This window comes from Pinus tabuliformis, chromosome 8 (assembly GCF_031772625.1).
Source record: "Pinus tabuliformis cultivar Carrire ecotype Pingquan chromosome 8, CPIR1, whole genome shotgun sequence".
Classification (NCBI taxonomy): domain Eukaryota; kingdom Viridiplantae; phylum Streptophyta; class Pinopsida; order Pinales; family Pinaceae; genus Pinus; species Pinus tabuliformis.
The window spans coordinates 14,886,101-14,899,415 of record NC_142294.1 but is presented as its reverse complement, the minus strand read 5'-3'; positions in this window follow the sequence as shown (position 1 = coordinate 14,899,415).

Here is a 13,315-nt window from a genome sequence, read left to right as displayed (position 1 = left end):
CAGGTTGTCTGCCGACCCCAGGGTTGTACAGAGAATTGATATTTTAATTGCCGACATACCTGAATTCTATGGTTTAATATTGAGCAGAGATTGGTCCGAAAAACTGCACGGGTATATTTCTACAGATTGGTCACATATGTGGCTTCCCTACAAGGGAAAGCCAAATCAAATAAGAATTGACCGTGAGAAGCATATGACCCACACAGTTACTGAATTCGAGCAAGAAAACCAACCTGTGGCATTCAACAACAACATTTTGGGGAATTATTCGGCAGAATCATTCTTTGGCAACTTTGTTGCCCAACCATCTCCTTTTTCAGTCAATCATTTTACATCTCAAATAGAAAATTTTTCACAAACTGATAGGTCCAGATGTTTTAATGGTGCTGAGAAAAATGTAGAAACTTTTGTTAATATTCCTTTATTTTGGTCTCTGTATTTTGATGGCTCTAAGTCCACTGAAGGTTCAGGAGCTGGATGTATATTGGTTAATCCGCAAGGAGAAAAGACAATGTTGTCTTGTAGGTTAGAGTTTGAGTGCACTAATAATACAGCCGAATATGAAGCTTTAATCCAAGGATTATACAAAGCAATCGACTTGGAGGTGCGATATCTAAAGGTATTCAGCGATTCGGAAATCATTGTCAAGCAAGTTAGAAATGCAATTCATTGCCTTTCGACTCACCTTAAACATTACCAATCGCTCGTTCAAGAGCTTACCTCACATTTTTTGGCATTCAACATTTCTTCTATACCTCGATCTCAAAATTCAGCCGCAGATTTACTAGCCAATGTAGCTTCAAAGCTTCTACCTTCTGAAGACTACAGCCTTGATAGATTTTCTGTAGAATTACTTTTCAGACCCTCAATTCCTGACAATGTCACTAATTGGAGAGTATTTAATCATGATGATGATATTTTGCAATTTTTAACTTCTGAGAATTCTTATGATAAGCAAGTTATTGACGAAGATGATCATGATTCCCAGATGAAAGAAGTGCTCAAAGAAAATTCGATCCCCAAACCAGTGGTAAAATTAGAAGATCTTTATGATATTAAAGACAGGTTTAAACCTGTAATTAACACAAAGCTTCAAAGTTCTACCCTTAGGTTTGAATTGATAAATCTAGGAACTAAAGAGTCTCCTCAAAACATCAATTTAGGAACGGGACTATCTCAGAATGAAAAGGACGCATTTATTAAATTGTTGAGAAAGAACAAACAGATTTTTGCTTGGAAATATGATGACTTAAAGACATATGACACATCTATTATCCAGCATACCATTCCTATGCTTCCTGATAAAAAACCAATTCAGCAAAAATTAAGAAAAATACACCCAAATTTGGAGAGCCAGATTAAGTCGGAACTTAATAAGCTTTTGAAAGCCAAAATTATTTTTCCAGTCCGACATTCAAACTGGGTCTCTAACATGGTGCTAGTCAGGAAGAAAAATGGCGACATTCGAATTTGTATTGATTTCAGGAATTTAAACAAAGCGAGCTTAAAAGACAACTTCCCATTACCCACTATGGAGCAAATTCTCCAATCGGTGGCAGGTTCTGAATTGATGTCTTTTCTAGATGGTTTTTCAGGATATAATCAAGTTCTGGTACAACCCGATGACCAGCTTAAAACTACATTCAGAACAAAATGGGGAACCTATGCATATCAGAAGATGCCTTTTGGTCTTATAAACGCCGGAACGACATTTCAGAGAGCTATGGACATGGCCTTCAGAGGGTTAATTAATCGATCAGTAGTCATCTATCTAGACGATATTACTGTGTATTCTAAGAAGAGAGATAATCATTTGCACGACTTAAATCAGATCTTTCAGAGATGCAAAAGATATGGTATTTCTCTAAACCCAAAAAAGTCCTTCTTTGCTCTAGACCAAGGAAAACTCTTAGGATTTATAGTATCCAAAGATGGTATTTATATTGACCCTGATCGGATTAATGAAATTGCTGAAATCCCTTTCCCACATAACAAAAAATCAATGCAGTCGTTTTTAGGTCAGATTAATTTTGTCAAACGATTTGTTCCAGATTTTTCACAGATTGTATTACCACTTCAGACAATGATCAAGAAGAATTCAGTCTTCAAATGGGGATCAGAAGAAAAACAAGCTTTTGATGTTATCAAACAGTCAATAATTAATTCCCCAGCCTTGAATACTCCAAATTTTTCTAATCATTTTACACTATATACTATCGCGTCCAACACTTCATATGCCGCAGTACTCACACAACTGAATGATAACAACTTAGAAGCACCCATATCATTTTTCAGTTCAAATCTTCAAGGTGCCGAATTGAATTATTCAGACGTTGAAAAACAAGCCTTTGCTGTATTCAAAGCAGTCAAGCATTATAGACCCTTCCTTCTAAAAACCCATACAAAAGTAATAGTTCCTTTCCCAGCAGTTAGGCAATTATTAATTCAGAAAGAATTGGGTGAAAAAAGAGCCAATTAGGTTACAGCGCTTCAAGAGTATGACTTAGAAATAAAGCCAGCAAATATTGTTAGGGGCCAAGGTTTTTGCAGGATATTGGCAGGAGCATCAAACATTCCTGAATCAAGCGATATGGATCAGACTGAATCAATCAATCAGATAAGTGTCACTGATTATGAATCTCAATATGCTGATTTGATATTTTATCTGAAGAACGGTTATGCTCCTCCAAATTTATCTTACAAGAATAAAAGGGCCGTTAGGTTAAAAGCTAAGAATTTCACTCTCATTGATGATGTGTTGTTTAAACAAAATTATGATTCTATCCTGTTAAGATGTCTTGAGAAACCTAAAGCTCAAAAGGTTTTGCAGGAGCTACATGATGGACCAGCTGGGGGACATTTTGGAGCTGACACAACAGCTCACAAGATTATTCATGCTGGATATTATTGGCCTACTCTATTCAGAGATTGCCATGAGCACGTAAGAAAATGCCTTAATTGCCAAACATCTGGTGGAAGACAACGAAAATCAGCTTTCCCTCTTCAACCTGTCAACATTGAACAGCCATTCGAACAATGGGGGTTAGATATCATCGGGGAAATTACTCCACCATCTTCCAAACAACATAGGTATATCCTTACCGCTACTGATTATTTTACTAAATGGGTAGAGGCTATTCCTTTGAAGGCGGCAAATGCAGAGGCAATCATCGAGTTCATTGACCAATTCATCATTACCAGGTTTGGTGTTCCAAACGCTCTTGTTTTTGATAATGCTTCTTATTTTTCAGGAAACGCTATATATGATTTTGCTATTAAAAGAGGGTTTAAACTGAAATATTCTTCCAATTATTATCCCCAGGGGAACGGTTTAGCCGAATCTACTAATAAGAATCTCATCAAAATCATTAAGCGAACTGTTGAACAGAATCATAGAAACTGGCATAAATCTTTGGTCTTTGCATTATGGGCTGATAGAATAACACAAAAGGCTTCTATAGGGACCTCTCCTTTCAATCTGGTATATGGAAAATAAGCCGTGTTGCCTACAAATCTTGTTCTTCCATCTTTAGCCCTAGTGCAGTTCATTCAAGAGACTCCGTCTTCTTCTATCCAACTTAGACATGACCAAATTCTCAAATTAGAAGAAGAGAGGGAAAAAGCCAGAATCACTCATGCCAAACATCAACAAATCATCAAAGCATCTTTTGACTCAGCATCATCCGGTTCCAAACAACTTCAAGTTGGTGACTTGGTTCTCAAATGGGACAAGGCCCATGAAGATAAAGGTAAGCATACTAAATTTCAGAAAATGTGGCTTGGACCATTTCAGATCTGTGAAAAGATAGGCCATTCAACTTTTATATTGCAAGACTTATCAGGGATGAGAGATTCTCTCCCTGTCAATGGCCTGATCCTGAAGAAATTCTTTAATTGAGAAGGTAACCCCTTCTCCTTTTGTAGATTTGCGTAGTTTGTAGGATTGGTAGGAAATAAAACTGTAGAGTATCTCCATTGACCGTTTGTTGTGTTTGAGGAAGCTGTTTCACAAAAATAATATAAATATTTGTTTTTAGATAATAGAACCCTCAATCAAAAGAAATAGTTTCTAGGAAATTAGATATCATTGTGTTCTGAAACTATAATCTAAATTTTGAAGACTCCTTTCAGGAGGTAAAAGTTCCGAATCATTTTCTGTTTCCAAAACTAGTCTCCAAAGGTTATCTGTTAAAAGATAGAGGCTAACCCATTTTCAGTATCTTCAACTCTTCACCTGTCATCCACCTACTCTTAAGGAGAAAATTGTTCACCCCATTCACTAAAGGTTATGATTACTTAGAGTGTAATTCTAAAATATAAAAGATTAAAGATAAGAGGTCTTATCATAAGCCTGCTTACCATGTTCATAGGGAAATAGGTTAACTGACATTACCAATACTGCCTACCAAAACAGGGTAATGGCTTGAAATTTCAAGACAAGGGGTCTCATCACGAGCCAGCTTGATCAGTTAAATTATTACTAGTGAATGGCATTGTCATAAACTGGCTACCAAACCAGGACAGTGGCTTTTTATCTTATTTATTACAAAGAAAAACAGATGAAAAATAAAATATGAAAACATTTTATGGATTCATTCTGTTAATCACACTCTTATGTGAATGGAAAAGTGGACAATACTATGGTTAAAAGGTATCCCTGTCGAGACTATAAATGTTTGCTGGCAACAGAGGCTCTACCTATGACAGAGGGGTTAATTATAAAAGCTGATTTGGGAAAGTTTTCTATTCTATCACTATGAACCAATAAAGACTTATTTTTGAAACTTATTATGTATTTGGTTTCTTGAAACTAAATGGGACAAAGTTAACAAAATGGAGTTCACTTTATTCAGAACACATGAATATCTAGTTATATTAGAAGTTTCTCCTTCTGATTGAGTTTCTATTTTTGAAAAACTTGAGTGTTTGTATTAATTTCAGAGATAACTGGTTCTACCAACGAATCGCCAATTGTTGTGCCCTACAACAACCCCCCATTTCATATCATCTGTATTTACAAATGATTAACATATGAAATGGGTCCCTTTTAAAAAAATTAATTGGTATTAATGAATTTGATCGAAAAAGGTATGATAATCAAAAGTGTTAGTGAATTGGAGCCTTTTTCGAATAACAATGTTTCCAAAATAAAACAATCTTTGTTATTGCGATAAAGCGATCGCAAGATCGCATATCGCAATGACAAGAGAGATGCATTTAAATGGCTCTTTGGTCTTTGCCGATGCGATATCGCTATCGGCGATCGGCGGTATTCGATGCATACACAAAAAGAGCACATATCTTACACCCCGATGCGACGCTATATCGGCGATCGGCTATCGGCACGGCCTCTTATGGGAAAACGCTTTAAGTTTTAAACCCCGACCCGATGCGATATCGCTATCGGCCGTCGGTGGTATCCTATGCACTCTCATAAGGCGCTCAGGTCTTTCCCCGATGCGATGCGATATCGCTATCGGCGTTCGCCAGGGCTACTTTCAAACGATAGTGTAACTCTTTCCCCCATGCGATGCGACATTATTCATCGGTAATCGGCATTTCCAAGAAAGCGATTGCTTTAAGCTTTAAAGTTATATTTAAATCCGGTGGATAAAGCGCAGTTTTCAAAATGCCGTTAAATGCAGGGATAAGGTAATGCATGCGTATTTAATAACTTTGCCCCTTCGATTAACGAATACTTGCGTCTAAGGCATATCATATCTGTTGCACGCGTTGGGAGGTCATTCAACTGAATAACAGCGTAAAGGTCATTTAATGGGTAGCAGGCCTTAAAATCACCATTAATGCATATGCGATCTCTTACCAGTGATTGGATCCGCAGCCATTTTTGAAAATTAATAGCGCCACGCTTCAAGTGATATATATCTTTCCCATTATGCTTTGTCTTCATTATTTCTCGTGTTACGATTTCTCTTGCGCTTGTGTAGAGTTCGTTTGTTGAGAAAAGCCTAAACGTGATGGGGAAGAAAAATAAGAAGAGTTCTGGTTCTACTACAACACCTGTTGCAGGTCAAGCTGCTTCAATTTCGAAGAAAGGCTTAATCTCGGACACTACGTGCGCTGGTCTTGCTAGGACCACATGGCAGGGCACATATAATCTGTTGGAGGCCGAGCAACCAAAAGTGACAGTGAGAACAGCTAGTGTTGATGTACTAAGGAAATCTGATGCAACGCTCAAAGACTTGGCCGACTCCTTTTTACACAGAATAGCGGCCAGAGAGCAGGTTCTCCCTTACACAGATGTGGTGCGCTGGGCAATTGAAGAAATCCCCATCACTGATAGAACTTTCCATACAAGGGACGGAAGGATTTTCGGGTCATTCAAGCCTGATGACCTGAGGCGAATGTATCATCTGCCTGAACCGGAGCTAGTCTACAACAGAACCTTCGTGGAGAAATTCGCAAATGAAAATGAATCACCATCCGAACCCCTCCGAGATTGGAGGCAGAACCCAGCCAAGCACAAGCATGAAAGTTCGGGTAAGTACTCCAACGTTTCTTTGGCTTCTCCCTATTGCTATGCGGGGATTATGATGTGTAGACTGTGGGGATTACATGACTCTGTTAATATCAATATTGACATGGTTCCCTTAATGGAAGCGGCTATCAATGCTATAATCATGGATTGGGCCACTATTCTTTCTGATAAGTTGGTCGTAGCTGTTCGTGAATTCAGAAACAAAACTATAGTCTCCGAAAGGAAAATCCCGCCATTTTATTATTCTGCTTACATTATGGATACTCTGTGTCTTAATTCTGAGTTTCCTCTCCTCGGTTGGAGATGGACCACCCAAGATCCAACACCCATTCATCTATACCATCAGAAATTGTGGAAGTCCTCTTACAAGGACCATTTGTACCAAATTTGTAATGGTTTCATGCTGCCCATTTACTATTCTATTTATGACAGACCCATTTCCAGAATCTCCTATGAAGCTTCTTTCGACTTACCAGCCGTAGCAAGTTGGTTCGGGGAGGAGTATTTCACCTATATCAGAGTTTTTGGGAGTAAGGCTAGGCCGCATGTCCTCCCTTTATATATCCCAGACAAGCTGTTAGCCCGGGAAATCTGTTACCAGATTATGGCCGAGAGTGTCACACAAACTCTCAAAGAAGAGAAGAAGAAAGGTTGGCCCTCTTTTCCTTTAAGAATTGGGGTTTTTACTCTGCTTAATTACAAGCACGCAGAAAAAGAAGCGACAAAAATCCAAGCTTTATCCTTAGCCACTCTCCCAAGCAGACTCTATGATCCAAAGCAAACTGCCTACACTGCCCTAGAACAAGAAAAATTGACAAAAGTTGATCATCAAGAGGATATGTTTGATGACCTGTTCGTAGGTACAGAGACAATAAGCCAAGCCAAACAGCTTGCAATAATGAAATACAATGATGAGGCATTGACTGAGTTTAATAAACTTAGGGAACAGAGGTTGCAAACTCTGCCCCTAGAGTTATTATCCACAACCCCAGCGTCTTCCTCAAGCGAGCCTGGTCGGCAACAGATACATTCACCTCCGGTTACAACTAAAGAACAGGAGGAAAGGCAGAAGAAGCTGCAGGCTGAGAAGCAGAGAAAAGAGCAAGCAGAGAGGCAGAAAAAGGAGCGGATAGAAAGGCAGCAAAAGGCAAAGAAGGAAGAAGAGCAGAGGAAGAAGAAGGAAGAAGAGCAGAGGAAGAAGAAGGAAGAAGAGAAACTAAAGAAAGAACTGACAGATAGGCAGAAAAAGGAATTAGAGGAGCAACAGCGGAAAGCGCAAGAGGAGCAGCAGCGGGAAGCACTTGAAGAACAGCAGAAGTTAGAACAAGAAAAAGAACGGAGCAAAGCCCCTACAGAGCAACATAAGCAAACCTCCACCGATCCTGAATTGATTAAACAATGGAACCAATTCGATTCCATTATCAGTGGTAAGGAAGGCTCCAAAGACAAAGGCTCCTCTAAAACAAGCGATGCGCCTGATACCACTTCTTCTCAGGTTCTAGGAGGGACCAGCGGCCCACCCATTTCACAAGATGTCGAGGTAATCAATAAGGACCCTTTCGATCAAATTGTTCTCCAGGTGGAAGAAATTCCTCCCCTGGATATTTTCTACAGCCCAGAGCATAGAGCCGTTATTAAGCGCTCTAAGAAAAGACGAAGGCTTGATCAACCTTCTATCTTGCCTGAGCAAACAGTCACGGGCAATATGGTCTGGAAGGAGGATTTGGATCCCTCCGATGATCTGACAAAGCTGTCACAATTCGCGGGAGCTTATTCTGCAGCAACCATCGACAAAGCATCGGAGGTAAGTCTTCTGTTGAAGACTAAGGACCATGAAATATATGCATTACAGGCAGAGGTAATTGAAGCGAAAAACAAAGCAGCGCAGGTGGAAGAGCAGTTGCTGGCTCAACAGCAGGAAAACAATTTGTTAACCCAGCAACTGCAAATTGAAAGACAAAGGATAGACCAAAGTGAAACTCAGAAGGCAAAAGAATTGTCGGAGGCATTGTCACAGTTGAAGACATCAAATGAGCTGATGATGAAATCAAAAGATGAGCGAATAGCTCAACTATCAGCACAGCTCGAAGGTATCAAGAGCACACAGAATGTGAAAGTCTTCAGAGCAGAGGCAACTCAAATAAATGGCGCATTAATATCTCAGATCAGACTTTTATGTCAAAAACTTACTAAGGCTGAGCAATTATGCGAAATATCTACAACAGTGTGTGAGCAAATAGAGAAGGCCAGGAATGAGCTAGATCAGGCCGAAGAAGCCATATCCGATTATATTGAGTGGCAAGACACTAACGAAGGGAAAGCGGCGAATTTGTCCCGAATCCATGAAGCGTACAAAGACATCCTCTTCACGGAATGGAACACTCAGGTAATGAAAGCAGAAAGGGCGGCTTCCAGGTGTAAAATAATTGCCAGCAATATGATCGACCTAGTCAATGATACACTTTATTTGGCTAACATGATTTCCAAGTGCACACCTGGAAGCATAACAACAGCAGATATGCTTGAACAAACAAATTACCATGACTTGGAGGAACAGAGGAAGTTAATTACAGGAGTAAATACTTTAACCTCTGATACATATTGGCTCTTTCTAGTCAAGCCACATACTCAAAGGTCTTCTCTCAAGTGTTTAACAGATGCCCTCGGATGCCTGATCCCCGACATTCAAGATGCTACATATGATGCCCAGCTAACTTCGCGTCTCAACACTCCACCAGAAGTAGAGCCAATGCTGGCGATATGTCAGCTAAGGAGTAAAGGCAAAGAACCCACCGAATGAAGCATTGCCGCCAACTGCCAGATTGCCAAGAAAGATGGAACAAACATTTATTGATGCCAATTTAATAGCTTTTCAGTTGTTTAGATATTTAGATTAGTATAGTATTTATAGACCCTTTCATTGTTTTGGAAAGGGTCGTAAAATCTTGTAATAAGACTTAAAGGCTGAAGTTTTCACTATTGTGCTTCAGTCTATATTCTTTTTGTGAAACTCGACCAATGGTTCTTAATTTTGATTAGAAGGCTGTTTTATACAACTGCGCACGACTGTCTGTTGTTTGGAATGCTTTCTGATTTGAAGGAAGGACTGCGACATAGTGATTAACATATTGGATTGATCGATCAGCTTACATGGTACTATTATCTGTATCTGTGTTCTTTCTTATTATATGAATTGCTGTGTTATTATCTTTGCTATTGTTGAATGCATGTATGCGATATAACAACGAATCTTCATTTCGTTTCATTATTGAATGTTTTGGTGATTTGTTATCTCTTTCACTCATGTATGTATCAATGATATGAATGATTAAGTGTAGTAATTCGCTCTAATCGCTCTGCATAACTAATTATGCAGAGCAATGTTTAAATGGTTTAAACGTCTATGCTTAAAGTGTTAGAGTCATCTATATGCCTGCCTTAAAGCACAGACCATCAAACGCTACGCTTTACCAAGTGATAAGTCCCGGGATCCAATTATAGTTATTACATTTTGTTTGTAGTTTAGCTGTCCGCTTATTACCATCTTATGTCATAAGTCATTCACCCATCCCATTCACTTATAATTCTTGGGAAACTGGTCCCATTATCCCCAGTCGGAACCACTATTCCAAACGGAAAAGGAGCTGCACTAAGGTCCGGACCGGGTGGTTTCCCCTTTGTTGTGGCAGCGATCTTCGAGGCCTCAACAGACTCCCAAGGGAATACGGCCGGGGTAACCACTAACCAATCTTTGGATCACAGTTTCTAGCCAAACTGTAATCAGAGAGGGCTCTCTCTTTATGATTTGTCTCTGTTATGATGGTGTTTTAGGCTAGGTATTATGCTCAGGTTTTGGTTTATGTTTTGGTTGAAGGATTTCTTTCAGGGCTTAAGATGTAGTGTTTAGAGAGTAATAGATCATTGGGCAATGGAGTCTGGAGTTGAGAAATGCTTTGAAATGCAGGACTGGTGGTGCTCAAACTGGAGGGCCAATTGTGTATCTCAGACAAACAAATTTAACTTGAATGGTGAGGCATGTCAGCCAACAGAAAGCAATTAAGAATTTTCTATTAAACTGGTGAGGTGAAAGTGAAATACGTCGCACAGGAGCAAACTTGAATTCCTGTGACGAAGGTCACTATGAAAGATGCATTCTGAAAGTGCAGCAATTAAGAATTACACTTATCAAGAGTACAGCTGAAGAAAAACATTCATTAACAACACAGATTGAACTCAGGGTATTCATTGAATAAATCCTGAAAGTTATTCTTTTTCCTTGTTGCTAGATATTCAAAATTGGAAACATATATGGATCAAAACACATAACAGAGAGAGTTACGGAGACTTATTGTATTGTGTGATACACAGGAATCCAGCAGTTTTCAACAAACACCAAAACGCATTCCACACCTCAGAAATCCGAGAAATTCCATCACTTTCTTTATTAAACTTCTGAAAGGATTACAGCATAAGAACTTCTTCAGGAGAAATCAACAACAACCCTTGCAAACTCATGCGAAGGGGACTTTATAGGAAAGCTTACACAAAATATCTCAGGCATTGAGTCATCTGAGGGAGAAATATCTTCATTACTTTGTTCAGAAAGTAGAAAAGAAGTTATTACAGCTTTGAATGCAACATAAATGCTCTTTAAGTCTGTCAGAGGATATTTTGACCTTTGGAGGTCACTGAGTCGGTTGAAACGCTTTGCTTTAATGCTGATAAATGTGCTTTTGGAGCTGCGCTGCTGTAGCTTCTCGGCCTGGACACCTGTAGCTTTATACTTTGCTTTTTTGGCCGAAATTTCTGCTGAGTTGGCTCAGCTTTAATCTTGAATGTATGCTGATCTTTTTAAGCTGTCCTTTGCTCAACAATTTATATTTTCAAAAACAAAATTTGGTGAACTGCTCACTGTCTATAAAATTCTCTGTATTGCATCTGTCCACCAGTCTTGCGTAGGGAGTTGATGCCTGAGAATTGCATCCATAGTCTCCTCTGCCTCTGTATATTTGAAAAAATTGGGAGCCACCTCAAACAGGTGATTGATCTCATGCATTATAAAAAATAGATGTTCTACCCTGTTGTAGATAGTCTGTCCTGTAGCTGGCCCTGTTTCTTCTGAGCTGCTGGGCTTCTCATTGATTTCGTTTGTGGCAAATGCATTCACTCTTTTGGCATATTGCTCATGAATGAGCAGTCTCCCTGCGCTGTTCAGTAAGCTAGGGAGTCCTCTGTTTTGCAGCACCAGGAATTTATCCATGAACCTCTTCACCTCTGTCTGCATGTCCTGGGTTCTTCTATCTAATGTCTGCACCAAATTTCTCAATGTGAGAACCCTTTTGATCAACTGAATGGTCTCAGTTCTGTTGGGAATTCCCATTTTTGCCAACTGAGTACTTGTTTTATAATTCAGCACATTGATCATCCTGGTAGCAACTTCAGGCATGTTGCCTAGAGCAGCCCTTGACTTGTGAATTTCAGCTTGTGCTCTTGGGATGAGTTCTAGCTGCTCATGGATTGTCTCTATATACTGCCATTGGTCAGTAATAGACTGGCCAATGTTGGCCCATAGCATTGCCTTAAGCCCAGCTATAACTTTATCTAATTTGAGCTCATTTTCTAGCTCTTTTATCTTGTCTTTAAGGGCTTTGATTTCCCTGCCCTTTTCTGCCACTTCTCTCTTTGATTTATCATGCCTGTCATTTACCTTGGCTAACTTTTCCCTGGTCTCATTTAACTCTGTCATTTGAGCTTCCAGGATTTGGATTTCATTCTTCAGCTTTTGCGTATCCAGGCTTTGGGCCTGCTCTGTAGTTGTTGGCGCTGCTGAAGTAGATGTTGCTGTCTGTTCGGTTTGTTGAGGAGGAGGAGCAGTGATAGGAGCAGTTTCCTCAAGATTGATGATCTGAGGAGGAGGCTGAGAGGTCTGACCCTCTTCTCTTTATTTCAGTGCTGTCTGCAATGCTGCTTGTGTGGCCTCTGATTCTCCCAGCTTTTCTTGTGTTTGGAGGAGCTGCTTGTAGAGAGATATGAGCAGATCTGTGGCATCCCGCTCATGTCTCTGCTGAGCCACTTCATCTGTTTGAGGGTGAATTGTGGCTGGAAGTTTAATCTTTCTCCTCAAAGCTGCCATGTCTGCATCCCTCAGCTTTAGTATCTCTTGTATGCCCTTGATATCTGTGGGATCATGCCCAATCTCTATGATGATATACTCTAAGGACCTTATTCTGTTGTCCTTTGCCTGAGATGATGCTCTCTCCAATTCTAGTTGAGAGGCTGTATTATTAAGGCTATTCTATAGCCTGTAGTTATCCAATGTTTGGTCTGCTAAGGAAGCATAGACCATTTCACCTGTTTGCTTGTGCAGTTCTATCTTATCCATTGGGTGGATATCTTTGGCAAGGACTTCCAGGTTAGTCCTTAAGTAGTCAGAGGCAGATTGGGGCTGCACTGCTGTTGGCTTAAAATGACTCATGATCATTTTTCCTTCCTGCACATCAAAGGCAGACATGAGTCTTTGTTGATTGGTGGGAGCCATGTTTAACAGATGGTTATACAACTGTATCCTGATGGGCTCATTTCTCCTCTTAATGTCTATAAATTGCTGCTTGATGCTCTTTTCTCCTTCCCTTTGCTGGCTGGAGGAGCTGACCTCTCCTCCCATAGTTCTGTCTTGTTCCTGCTGGCAGGAACTGGCTGAAGCTTCTCTGCTGGGTGGGCCCATACCAAAAGATTTCCCCATTGGCATCTCTTCTTCTGAGAAGGGATTGATTCTCTGTCTTTTCTCCCCATGAGTTGCTGATGTTGTAAGGGGAG